The sequence below is a fragment of the Saccopteryx leptura genome, chromosome 4, assembly GCF_036850995.1.
Source record: "Saccopteryx leptura isolate mSacLep1 chromosome 4, mSacLep1_pri_phased_curated, whole genome shotgun sequence".
Taxonomy (NCBI): Eukaryota; Metazoa; Chordata; class Mammalia; order Chiroptera; family Emballonuridae; genus Saccopteryx; species Saccopteryx leptura.
Genome location: NC_089506.1, coordinates 214,357,665 through 214,369,490, shown reverse-complemented (window position 1 = coordinate 214,369,490; position 11,826 = coordinate 214,357,665).

The window sequence follows — 11,826 nt, the reverse complement described above, 5'->3', positions numbered from 1 at the left end:
ACTGTAAGGGAAGAGAGTGTGTTCCCAGCATGAGGCGCCTAATTAGTGAGGAATTGTGGGCAATAGATTAACCACTGTATCTAAGAATCCTCTAATTAAAACATTTCCACAAACTGCTGCCTGCAGGGTGTGTGCTTTTCCTACCCCTTCCCACTCGGGCCGCCCCCTGCTCCCTGCTGTGCCAGGGAGTACTGGCCTCCTCTCCATGCCTCCAGCGTTAGACCCTCAGGGGCCTGAGGGGTGGGGGGACCATGTCCCCTGGAGCTGCGGTCAGGCCCCTCCTGTCTCCTCTGAGACCTTGGCATGGACAGGCAAGGCTGGCACACATCCTGTGCTGGCCACTGGCTCTGCCCTGCAGGCCTCTTAACGCCTCCAGCATTAGACCCTCAGGGGCCTGAGGGGTGGGGGGACAATGTCCCCTGGAGCTGCGGTCAGGCCCCTCCTGTCTCCTCTGAGACCGTGGCTCTGCCCTGCATGTTCCTAGCCTGCTGGGGCAGGGTCTCCCCCTGGTGACCTAGACGGGCATTCTCAGGGAGCAAGACGCCATCCTCACAGAGCCAAGGTGCACACAAACTCGGTTCAGACCCTGATGGGGTCCTGGGCTGAGGGGGACTTGGTCTGGCACAGGTGGGAAAGGCTAGCTAGTCCCCAGCCTCCATCCCCCCAGGAATGATTGCTTATAGGACGAGTCATCTGTAAGCCAGGCTGTGTCCTCACACCTGTCTGCCCTCCAGGGTACCGCGCTCCCTGACCTGCTGGCCCAAGGCCATCCCAGGTTGGGCTCTGCCATAGGCAACCTCCAGTTGGAGGTAGCCATAACAGATTGGCAGGTTGGAGGCCCGGCATCGACTTGGGCTGGCTTCAATAGGTCTGAGTCAGCTGCAGCTGGGAGCCCCGAGGAGCTCCTGTGCGGTATGGGCCCTGGCCACCCCACCTGCATAGAGGGCTGGAGCACCAGGGTCCCATCCAGCTTGCTGCCCCAGATCCCACAAGTGGTTTCAGCAGTTCGGCCCAAAGGCTCTAGCATCTGCTAGGAGGCTGTTGTCCCCGAGCTCCTGGAAGAAAATAAGGCAGCAGCAAGGGTGCCGAGCACAGGCCTGCGCCCCCCTCTCCTGGACTCTGCCCTCCAGGTGGCCCATCCTCCCCTTCCTCCAGGATGCCTTCCTGAAAAGGAACCCTCTGGGTGCTCCTGCTGCCCCTTCCATTCCTCCAGGGAGGAAGGAACCTAGAGCCCCCTGAGCCAGGGACAGGGGCATCCCAGCCCTCGATTTTGGAGAGAATGCCTATTCCTTGGAGGAGCCAGGTGCTTGGCCCACCTGTAGCTCTGTCTCCTGATACTGCCCTGACCTCACAAAGTGGTGAGTGCAGGAGGGGCTTTTGCTGGGGAGGGGGCACACCTGCCCCGGGGCCAGATGCTGATGGGAAGGCCAGTAGACAGACTGGGTGGCGCTCTGCTCCCGTGCTCCATGCCTGTGCAGGCGCTGGCAACAGGACCCCCCTTTCTCTCTCTCTCTCTCTCTCTCTCTCTCTCTCTCTCTCTCTCTCTCTCTCTCACACACACACACACACACACACACACACACACACACAGAGCTTTTGGTGCCTGCGCCCCAGGAAGCAGCATCTCGGGCAAGGGGCCATTTGGACCAGACCCCCACCCACCTGGAGTCACCTCTCCTGGCAGAACCACCTAGGATGGTGCAGGCAATGGAACAGATCCCTGAAGTCCTCAGGGTCCTCCAGCCCAGGGCAAGCAGGGACCCTTACCCAAGTCATGGCCCTTTCTCTGCCTCTGTCCTGGACAGGCGCTGGGGTTCCCAGGGCAGTGGGAGGAACCTGGCTGCCAGAAAGCTATGCCTGCAATTCCAGGGGCTGCCAGCAGGGTGTGAGCTGGCGTGTGATTACAACCTGTAGGGTTAGGGTGGACTCACTGAGCTGCTCTCCTCTCCTGTGCCGCCCTTTCCCTGCTCTGCATCAGCTATCGGAGTGCTCATCCAGAACCAGGTGTGTTTTTCCTGGCCCTGAGGAAGGAAAGCCACTCCGCCAACCTGCCAGGCCCTTTCTTCCAGAAGCTCAAAGGGTGTGAACCCTACCTCCCACCAGCGCCACAGACCCCTGACCTCCTCTAGGCAGAAAGTCTTGTTCCCTAATGCCTGCTGTGACATGCTTGCCACACACTTCCCGTCACCACCTCTGGAGCACAGCAGCTGCCTCTGGGGCCCAGGACCACTGTCAGAGTTCTGGGACAGAGGGGCCAAGGTGAGATATCAGAGCAGGGTCTGGGCACAGGCAGAAGGAGTGGGGTGGCACTCTCCCTGCCCACTCCTGACTGTGGGATCAACAGGATCAGCTTCCACCCGAAGCCTTCAGAGGTGGAAAGAGTCCCCTCCCCAGGTCACCAGAGGTCAGGCCAGATAATACAGCCGTTCCCATCCCTGTGGACGGGAGAGTGTGCAGCAGACACTCCAGCACATGCCCCAGGCTGAGATTCACCTGCTGAGATCCGCCAGCAGCCTCCAGGATGAGTGCTATCTTACAAATGAGAGAAACTGAGGCCCAGGGCCGCAGAGGGAAACAACAGGGCCTGGGTCTGACGGACTCAGGTGGGCCTATCTTCAATCTCAGAACAGGTCAGGAGAATGAAGGGATAAGACATAAATGGAGCCATCGCTCCAACCCCTGGAAGTGTGTGTGTGAAGTCCTGGGGCTCATCCCTTCCTAGGGAAACTGAGGCTCAGGGCTGGGCTTGGGACCCAGCCTGTTGCTGTATGGCCCTAGACAAGCCCTTGTCTCTCTCTGGGTCTCAGTTTGCCTATCTGAGGAGGATGGGGAAGTCTCCAGGGGCCCTCCGCCAATAGGCTAGTTAGCTGTTTCAGGGCTGGTGCCACTAGTCCCCCCGTCCCCCCCAGGGCATGGGTGCCTGGTGCTAGCAGGGGCCCCCTCCCGGGCAGCAGCCCCTCCTGATTTCCTGTTTACAGCAGCTGCAGTCTCATCTCTTCCTCCCAAGCTATTATGATCACCATAGCAACCAGACTGGTATTTGTTCCAACAGGTTGGCAGCAGAACCTGACCCAAAACTGCAGGGGTGGGGGGTACCAGCTCCAAGATCCTGGCTCAGGACCTGCCAGTCCCCCAGAGAAGGACAAGCTGCCCCCATCTGGATTGCCATCCCCTGCAGAAGGAAGCCGAGTGGCAGCTGGTGGCACAGGGTCCAGACCCACTCCCGGGCTTCATATTCTGAGCACCCCCTTCCCCTGTTAGCCTGGCTGTGATGGAAGGAGGGCCTGGGGGCAGAGCTCGGAAGACCTAGCCTGCAGGACTGCCCTCCAGCCTGCAGTGCAGCCCCTGACCCCTCTGCAGGGCTGTCTCTCTCTCTCACACACACACCACACACACACACACACACACACACACACACACCACACACACACCACACACACACACATACACACACCACACACACACACCACACACACGCGCGCGCGCACACACACACACCACACACACACACACACACCACACACCACACACACACCACACACACACCACACACACACACACACCACACACACACATACCACACACACACACACACCACACACACACACACCACACACACACACACACACCACACACACACACACACACACACACACAGTAGAGCTTTGTCTCATCCCGCATGAACTGAAGGACATAGGGCAGCACGGATATGAGTATGGTCTTGATAGGGGTCCCCTGTTGTCCACACTTAAAACAGGAAGCTAGGGAAGGCCCGAAAGTCCCTGCTGGGGTGGGGGTGGGGGTGTCAGGGCCTTTATGTAGCTTTATGGCCTGAGAGGCCACCCTGGTAAACATCTGTAAGGCCTGGGTTTGGGCTAGTTTCTGTTCCTCCTCCTGATTATTGAAGACCTTAAAGGAGTCTGAGGACTTCTTTCTAGTTCACCCATATTTGGAATTTTTCCATCTGGGTATATTTTTCTTTCAGGCTCTATAGCAATTACAGAGAGATCTACATAGTTTAACCTCATCCCTGAGAACCATAAAGACTTGGATATATGGAATCTCCAACCATTTTCCTGGGACCAACAAAACAGGTTTAGCTGCAAGTGGACCAGTCACCTAGAATATGGCCTAACGGACTCTGGTGAAGCCGAGGTCAAGCTGCTTATGTTAGAACAAAATTCAAGACACAAAGTTTATAAACAAATGAATATCTGCAAACTAAATGCTTCGGAAGGAGGGACTGAGACACAGATCTTAGAATCTTATCTCACACCAACCGGTACCACAAACGACCTTTACAAGGTCGAGGAGACACAAAACCCAAATGGTGGAGATAGAAGATTCCCAGTGTGCATAGAACAGCAAGAATTTCAGATGGACAGACAGACAGACAAGAGCTCTCAAACCGAAACTGATTCCTCCTACTTCACAGACCTAAGTACAATTTCACATGCAAACACGGCAAATGCGCCAGGACATGAGCAATGACACATAAATATAACCTAATCAGTCCTAATGACAGATACTTGGCCCCTAGCACAGGAGAACTGAATACAGAATATAACAATTAACATGGCCAGACCTTACAGAATACAATGAAACCAGTTCAGGATCTACAGATTCCATTCTATTTAAATACATGAATGTTCCTTTAATAGTCCGATCCCAAAGCAATAATGTCTCGAGAATCTAGGAATGAGACTATTCTACGGAGTATATACAGTCAAAACAGTACACCTCAATACTTTTCATTAATTTAATTTTTTGAGCTGGCATTTTCTAATCTTGTATGCAAAAAAAAATTCTAGTTAAATCTTTCTATTTCCGTTAAATATGTGCAAGTAAAGGCTTTCTGTTAACTGAATCTCTCAGCCCTTGGTGAGGGCCATGGTTTGGTGGTGAGGGAGGGTACTAAGAGCAGAGGGATGAGGAGGAGGTCAAGGAGGGGGAGAGAGATCAGCGAGGGTCCATGGGTTCCGCCTCAGGTTGAGGGGAAAGAGGTGGTTGGGGGCAGGTAGGGGGGGAGGCAGAGGAGAGGAGTTGTGTCTCTACTTCCACGGGAAATGGGACAAGTCCTTGCGCAGCTCAAAGAAGGTCAGAGCGTGCCTGACCAGGCAGTGGCGCAGTAGATAGAGCGTCGAACTGGGATGCAGAAGGATCCAGGTTCGAGACCCCAAGGTCGCCAGCTTGAGCGCGGGCTCATCTGGTTTTGAGCAAAAAGCCCACCAGCTTGGACCCAAGGTCGCTGGCTCCAGCAAGGGGCTACTCGGTCTGCTGAAGGCCCACGGTCAAGGCACATATGAGAAAGCAATCAGTGAACAACTAAGTCGCAATGCGCAACGAGAAACTAATGATTGATGTTTCTCATCTCTCTTCGTTCCTGTCTGTCTGTCCCTATCTATCTCTGCCTCTGTAAAAAAAAAAAAAAAAAAAAGGCCAGAGCGTAGGGGAGCCATTTTCCCTGCCAGCGGAGAAAATTATCAAGATCCCGAAGGACATTGAAGTCAAGAGTCCTGTTGGTTGGCCAAGAGTCGCCATTACCTAATCTATACTATGGCCAGGCCATATTACAAAAGAAAATGAAGTGTTTTGGGGAGGTCAGGATAGACGCCTGCTTTGAGGCCACCCAGGAGACATCCCAAGGGAGAATCTTTCGGCAGCATTGTGGAGGGAGCTCCCATTGTGAGGCAGGATTAAAGGAAGAGTCCAAAACTTGAACCCTCGGAGGGCTTTCAATGAGGGGGGTCCTCACACAGTTCCCTGTGACCTGGATATGGAGCATGGCCAGCAAGGGAGCGAGTGTCCCCGACCCCCGCTGGCAGGGGACCTGGTCCCAGAGGCTTGGGTCTGGGTCTTGTGTCAGAGGCAAATACACCCAAGCTGGATGGGAAAGAGTAATTGGACATACCTTAGTCTCCGCGAGCCTCAGGACTGCAGGGAGAAGGGAAAACACACGCCCCACGTCCACCAAAATGTTCGGTACAGCCAGAAAGAGGTCGCAGGGGATCAGAACTGATCAAGAATAATATTTATTTGAAGCTGGTTTGAGCTGCAGGAGGTTGTGTCTTAAGGACAGCAAGCTCCCTGGGCAAAGGTGGGGGAGAGGTTATATAGGGGAATGGTTGGCACAGGTTGCTGGCGTCCCGTTGCCCCGTTGGTCTTGTCCGTCAGTCTGGCAGACATTCTCTTGGTGGTTCCTTTGTGCCCTCAGGGATGGAATGTTCCTTCCAGCCTGCAGTTAAAACTTACAGAAACTATCATGATTCACGTCTAGCTAGTTATTTTTACAACTTGACTGAAACTGGCTTGGGGCTAGGCTGTTGTGATTTTGTCAGGGTCAATTATGTTCGTAACCTTAAGGGGCGGCTGCTGGGGAGGACTCTTAAGCTTATGCCTAACAGTTCCTGAAGCTGAAACAGGTGGCAGCCCCATCAGAGCTGTGTTTACTCCATCCCTGTGGGGGGGTAAGCACCCCTCACTGAAAGGCGCTGTTGTTATAGATGCTGCCTCATTGAGGGGGCTATGCTCTGGAGCCATGTTCCTCCAGGCTTTGACCCTCCCATGTCCTCTCCAGAGAGAACTGTCCTTGCCTCTGGGCACGCGCTATATAGTGGGTTCCAGGCTTGTCTCTCCGTCCTTGGGGGTGAAAACTCCAATTGGCCAAAGGCAGGGCTAGGACCCAGGGACCCTGTGCACCTCAGGACCAGAAGCTCTCTGTACAGCCCTGATGGGTCTCCAAGTGTGGGCTCAGGATGCTCAGCAGCACCTGGAGCTTTTCAGAATTGCAGGTGGTCCGCCCCAACCCAGATCTTTAAGGTCAGTAGGTTTTGGGGTGGACCAGCAATCTGTGTTAACAAGCTCTCCAGGTGACCATGGTCAAGTTACAGAATGCTGCAGCAGACTCGGAATGGGGAGCTCAGAAAAGGATCGGGTGACTCAGTAGATAGAGCTTCCTCCAGGTGTGCGGAGGTCGCCTGGCAGAGCACACACCAGAAGCAATCAATGAGTGCACAACTAAATAGAGCAACTAAGTGGAACAATGAGTTGATGCTTCTCTCTCTCTCCCTCTGTACCTCCCTCCTCCTCAAATCAATGGAAATTTTAAAAAGAAAAAAAAGAAATGGATGCTGAAAGTGGGCTAGGAAAATGAGCCCAGGGGATCCAGCTCAGGTCCTGGAGTTCCAAGGCTGTGTGACCAGGACTGTGGCCCAAACTGGGGTGTCTGGGGCCTTTTCTGGACTATGGGGACGATCACCCCAACAGGTAATCAGGGTTGCCATTGGGCGTCCTGCGTTGATGGCTGCAGCACCCCTCGCTCTGGGTGCGGACTCTCCCTCCTGAGAAGAGGGAGGCGTTAGGTCGAGTGGCGAAGTCCCCAGACTCAGGTCTGCTCCAGATGGATGCAGGGGAAAGCGCTAGGCTGGGAGGACGAGGACGAGGACGAGGACGACTCCGCAGGTGGCTGCCTTTCCAAAAAAAGTCTGCGCTGGGTGGGCTGGCCGCGTCTTTTCGGTTTCGGGAACTCTGGCTTCCCAGGGGCCTCGGGGAGGGGGTCCTGTCGCCGAGCGGAGCTTATTCTGGGGTCTGCACCCACCTGTGGGTTGGCTGACAGCCCTGCGCCCCGACCCCCAGGGAAGGGAGCTCCTGGGCCGGGCGCAGGGACCTCCGCCTGGCGGGGCTGACGAGGGGGGCTGGCAGCACAGGAAGGGGAGGGGGCGCGCGGCAGCCGGGTGGGGCGGGGCGAGCAGCCCAGGTCCCGCCCCCGCCCCGCCCCTCGCCGCCGCCGCCGCGGGCCAGCTGCGCCCCGTCGTCCGCGCGCGAGGCTGCGGGCGGTCGCTGTCCCGGGCGTCCCGCAGTCGGTGCGAGTCGGGCGCCGGCAGGACCGCATTCCTACTCGTACTCAGCCCACGGTGAGTGCTGCGACTCCGTCCCGCGCCGTCGAAGCTCGGCTGGCGCCCACCCGAACCGACCCGGGACGCCGCCCCCTTCGGCTTCTGCGTGAGCACCCCCGGGACCCCGACACGGAAGGCGGCGGGCGGTCGCAAAGACGCACCCCGGGGAAACTGAGGCCGGTGTGTACTCGGAGGAGCGGCGCTCCGGCATTTCTACCCGCGCCCCGCTGTGCGCCCTCCACTAGGAGCACAGGAGCGGAAGGGGGTCACCCGGGGGTGGGGAGGCTGGTCAATCTGCCGCGGGGCGGCGGGGACCGGGGCATGGGGCCGAGGGCCCCGGAGACGCTTTGCAGTGTTTCCCAGGCTACCCTACCGGGAGGGAAACGTCGCTCTCACCTTCTCGCAGTCCTCCTAGAATCCCGGCCTCCCCAAAACCCGTGTCAGCGAGAGCCCCGCACGACCCCTCACCTACCCCGGGAATCTAATGGGGTTAAAAATATACTTCCCTGACGCCCCCCACCCCACCGCGGTCTCCTGTGGGGGAAGGGCCCCTACAGAACTGACGGCGACCCAGGCTCCCTTGGGGAGCATCGAGAAGGAGGGTCTGGGGGGAAGGAATGTCAGTGAGAAGTGGGGGCAGCGACTTTGAGTGGAGACAGGGTGAGTAAGGAGAGGTCAGAGGGAGCCTCGAAGGAAGAACGAACTTGCCGGGGTAAAATCGTTTTCATGCGTTCTTTCCAGAAGCATCTACCTAGCCCTTTACAGCTGGTCTCAGGCTTCCTGGAGCTCAAAGAACACCTGCAGAGCTGGTTAAAATTCTCACTCCCAGGCCCTTCCCCAGGGACTAGGTTGGGATGAGACGTCAGGGAGCAGCATTTGTAATGAGTTTTCCCTTGCCTTGTGGGGGAAATCAATAAAGTCTAGGAGAGATGGTAGCCAGAAATCTACAAAAAAGAGTGAAGAGGGCAGTGGGGACCAGGTGGGGGGCAGGCTGGGCAGAGAAGGCCAGGAGGAGGGCATCCTGCCACACCTGGGGCAGCATTAGTGCAACCCCTACCCCAAAGTTGCCAGGGACCTAGTTTTGGTAAGAAGGGTGTCCCGGCACTCTGAAGGTGTTGATCCCCTCCGAGAGTGTGCCCAGCCAGCCAGTGGGGACACTGACTAGGAAGGCTGACCTGGTTTTTTGGTTCAGCCAGCGCCCCCAGACTCATCTGCCTCAGAACCACCCGAGGGAATTGCGGGAGACAGCCAGGCCTAGAGCCCTGGGTTTGAATCCCAGCTCTGGGCAAGTCACCCCAGTCCGGGGATGTGAAATGGGACATCCACTTTGTAAAATTGTCATTTTCCATTCAACCTGGGCCTTGGGGACGGCCAGACTCGATCATTTTGGATGGGCCTTGGTGCCAGTTGGTGTGGCCAGCCTCAGTTTGCTTGTTGGACCATCAGGAGCTGTGATTTTGACCCTGGTGGCTTGGCACCAGCAGGGATGTTCTGTGTTGCTGTCCAGGCCCAGGACTGGTGACAGGGACAGCGCAGGACGAGTCCCCTTGGGGCCCATCACACAGATGGAGGGCCCCTGTAGCCCTGCGCTTGGCTCACTCCTGCCCCATGTGGGTGCTTCCTGGGGGGATGGTCACAGGCCCACTGTGGATGATAGCTCTGAATGAGCTACTGGCCGGTTCCCAGGGCCAAGGCTGGTGGGTGCCATGGGGTCATCAACTGCCCAGGCAGCCCAGATTTCTAAGGGAACCCGACGAGTTTCTGAGCACTCAGAATGAGCCATCTCTCCAGACACCTGTGCCCAAACGCCACTGTCGCCCCCATCTTAGCAACGGGCTGAGAGAGTAGAGAGGTACTGGTCAGCAGAGAAGGCTAGACCACCTGGACCCCAGAACTCAGGACATGCCAGGAGTTTAGTGCTTAGACACAGGAGCCAGGGAAGCTTGGACTCCACCTCAGGACACCGGCTGGCTCTGTGGCCTTGGGCAGTTTCCTAACCCTGGGGCCTCAGTTTCCTCATCCAGATGGGAGGAACAGAGCAGCAGCCCTCTCCAGGGCTGAGTAATACCCGGTGAGATGTCCAGTGGAAAATCCAGGTAGGGTGCTGCCCCCCCCCCCCGCCTGCCACCCATTCTGTTCTCATAGATACCTCCATCTCTGCAGCTCGGGCCACTGGGCTCCTGCGTCACATTTGTCTCTGAGACGTAGAGCCCCTGTAGCCCCTGTCACATGCAGACACAGGAGCTGGCGGTTGCCCTGGCAACAGCTCAAGCAGGGCTGCTCCCCTGGCTTTGGGGGCTGCAGAGAGAGCTGCACCTTCTACTTAGCTAGAGAAAGGAAGGAGGCCTATCAGGCCCAGCCCCTGGGGACCTCACAGCTGGCTCTAGGGGCAACAGCTTCTGAAGGCATGTGTCCAAGCTGTGGAGACCCCATATTTGTGGGGAGGCTCCCAGGGGCAGGTACTGATAAGTGTAAAAGAGATGGGGCTTCATTTCTGGTAACTGCAGGGGACAAGTTGTGTGCCTCTCCTGTCTGGAGGTGGTGGCCTGACCTGGTGAGGGGTCTAGACCAGGGACAGTAGCCCTGGGCCTCCAGGAGACAGACAGACAGATACAGAGGGGAGCAGGGACCTTGCTTGCTCAACAAAGTCAGTTTAGGCCCCACCAGGTGCTAGGTCTGCGCTGGCCCCAGCTTTCTCAGTAGAAATTCAGATTTGATGCTGAGCTTGCCGGTTCGAAACCCTGGGCTTGCCTGGTCAAGGCATATGCCAGGAGCAACTACTACGAGTAGATGCTTCTCATTCCTCCTCCCACTTTCTCTCTCTTTTTTCTCTAAAATTAATAAACAAAACCTTAAAAAGGAAAAAAAAGCAATTAAGATTTGAAATAAGAGATAGCAGATGTTTAAGAGAGGCTGTGCGTGTGCGGGCACAGTTCCTGAGCAGTTGCCTTGCCCGGGGGATGGCCTGGGCAGGTGGGGCAGAAGCGGTCTCACCTGGCATTGCCACCACTAACTGCCCGTGAGCCCTGGGCTAGTAGCTCAGTCTGGCTGAGTCAAGGGCACTGCCCAGGCTGATGTGCTTAGGCACCGTCAGTAGGTAGACAAGTTCCCGGCAGCAGAGAAGGGGGCCCAGGCAGCCAGTGCAGAGCCCCTGTGCTGCACGGAGGGGAGCATGGGGTGTTCTGTGCACGAGACCAGGGAGCCTGGGCAGGGAGCTGAGCCTGTGCACCGAGCTAGCCGGGGTAGCCGGGCGGGGGTTCTGCACTTTGCTGTGATCATTTTCAGAGGGAGCAAGAGAAACACCCTGGAGTTTGGGGGAGGCACAGGGCCTGTTGGTGCACAACTGGGGAAGAGGTGGGTGCCTAGGGTCCAAGCTGGTGAGCTTTGCTCAAACCAGATGAGCCCGCGCTCAAGCTGGCGACCTCGGAGTCTCGAACCCGGGTCCTCCTCATCCCAGTCCGACGTTCTATCCACTGCGCCACCGCCTGGTCAGGCTATTTCTGTCTTGATGCAAGGCCTTACCCTGTCCTAGCTGTGGCATCTGGGCTGGTCCAAGGCACAGTGTTTCAGTTGCCATGGCAACATGGGACATTTGGAATGGGACCGGACAGGGAGAGGGGAATGTGGCAAGGACCTGGCTTGCTCAGCAAAGGGACAGCACTTGCCTCGTGTTCTCATTTCCACCGATCGAGGGGAGCAGGCTCTCTTTTGGGCCGTAGTCTGAAGGGTGAGGACCGACCAGTGGCCCCACTATGCTTGGTGGGTGAAAGCCCCCAGCCGTCCCTCCTGTGTACACTGGCCACACAGGGGTGGGGGCACAGGCTCTGCGGGGCACCACCACCGTTTCTTACCGCCTCATCCTGTCCCCAGTGCCACCCTGCAGGGATTTCCCTTTGCGGATTAGGACATTGTCAGGTGAAAACGAGTGGCC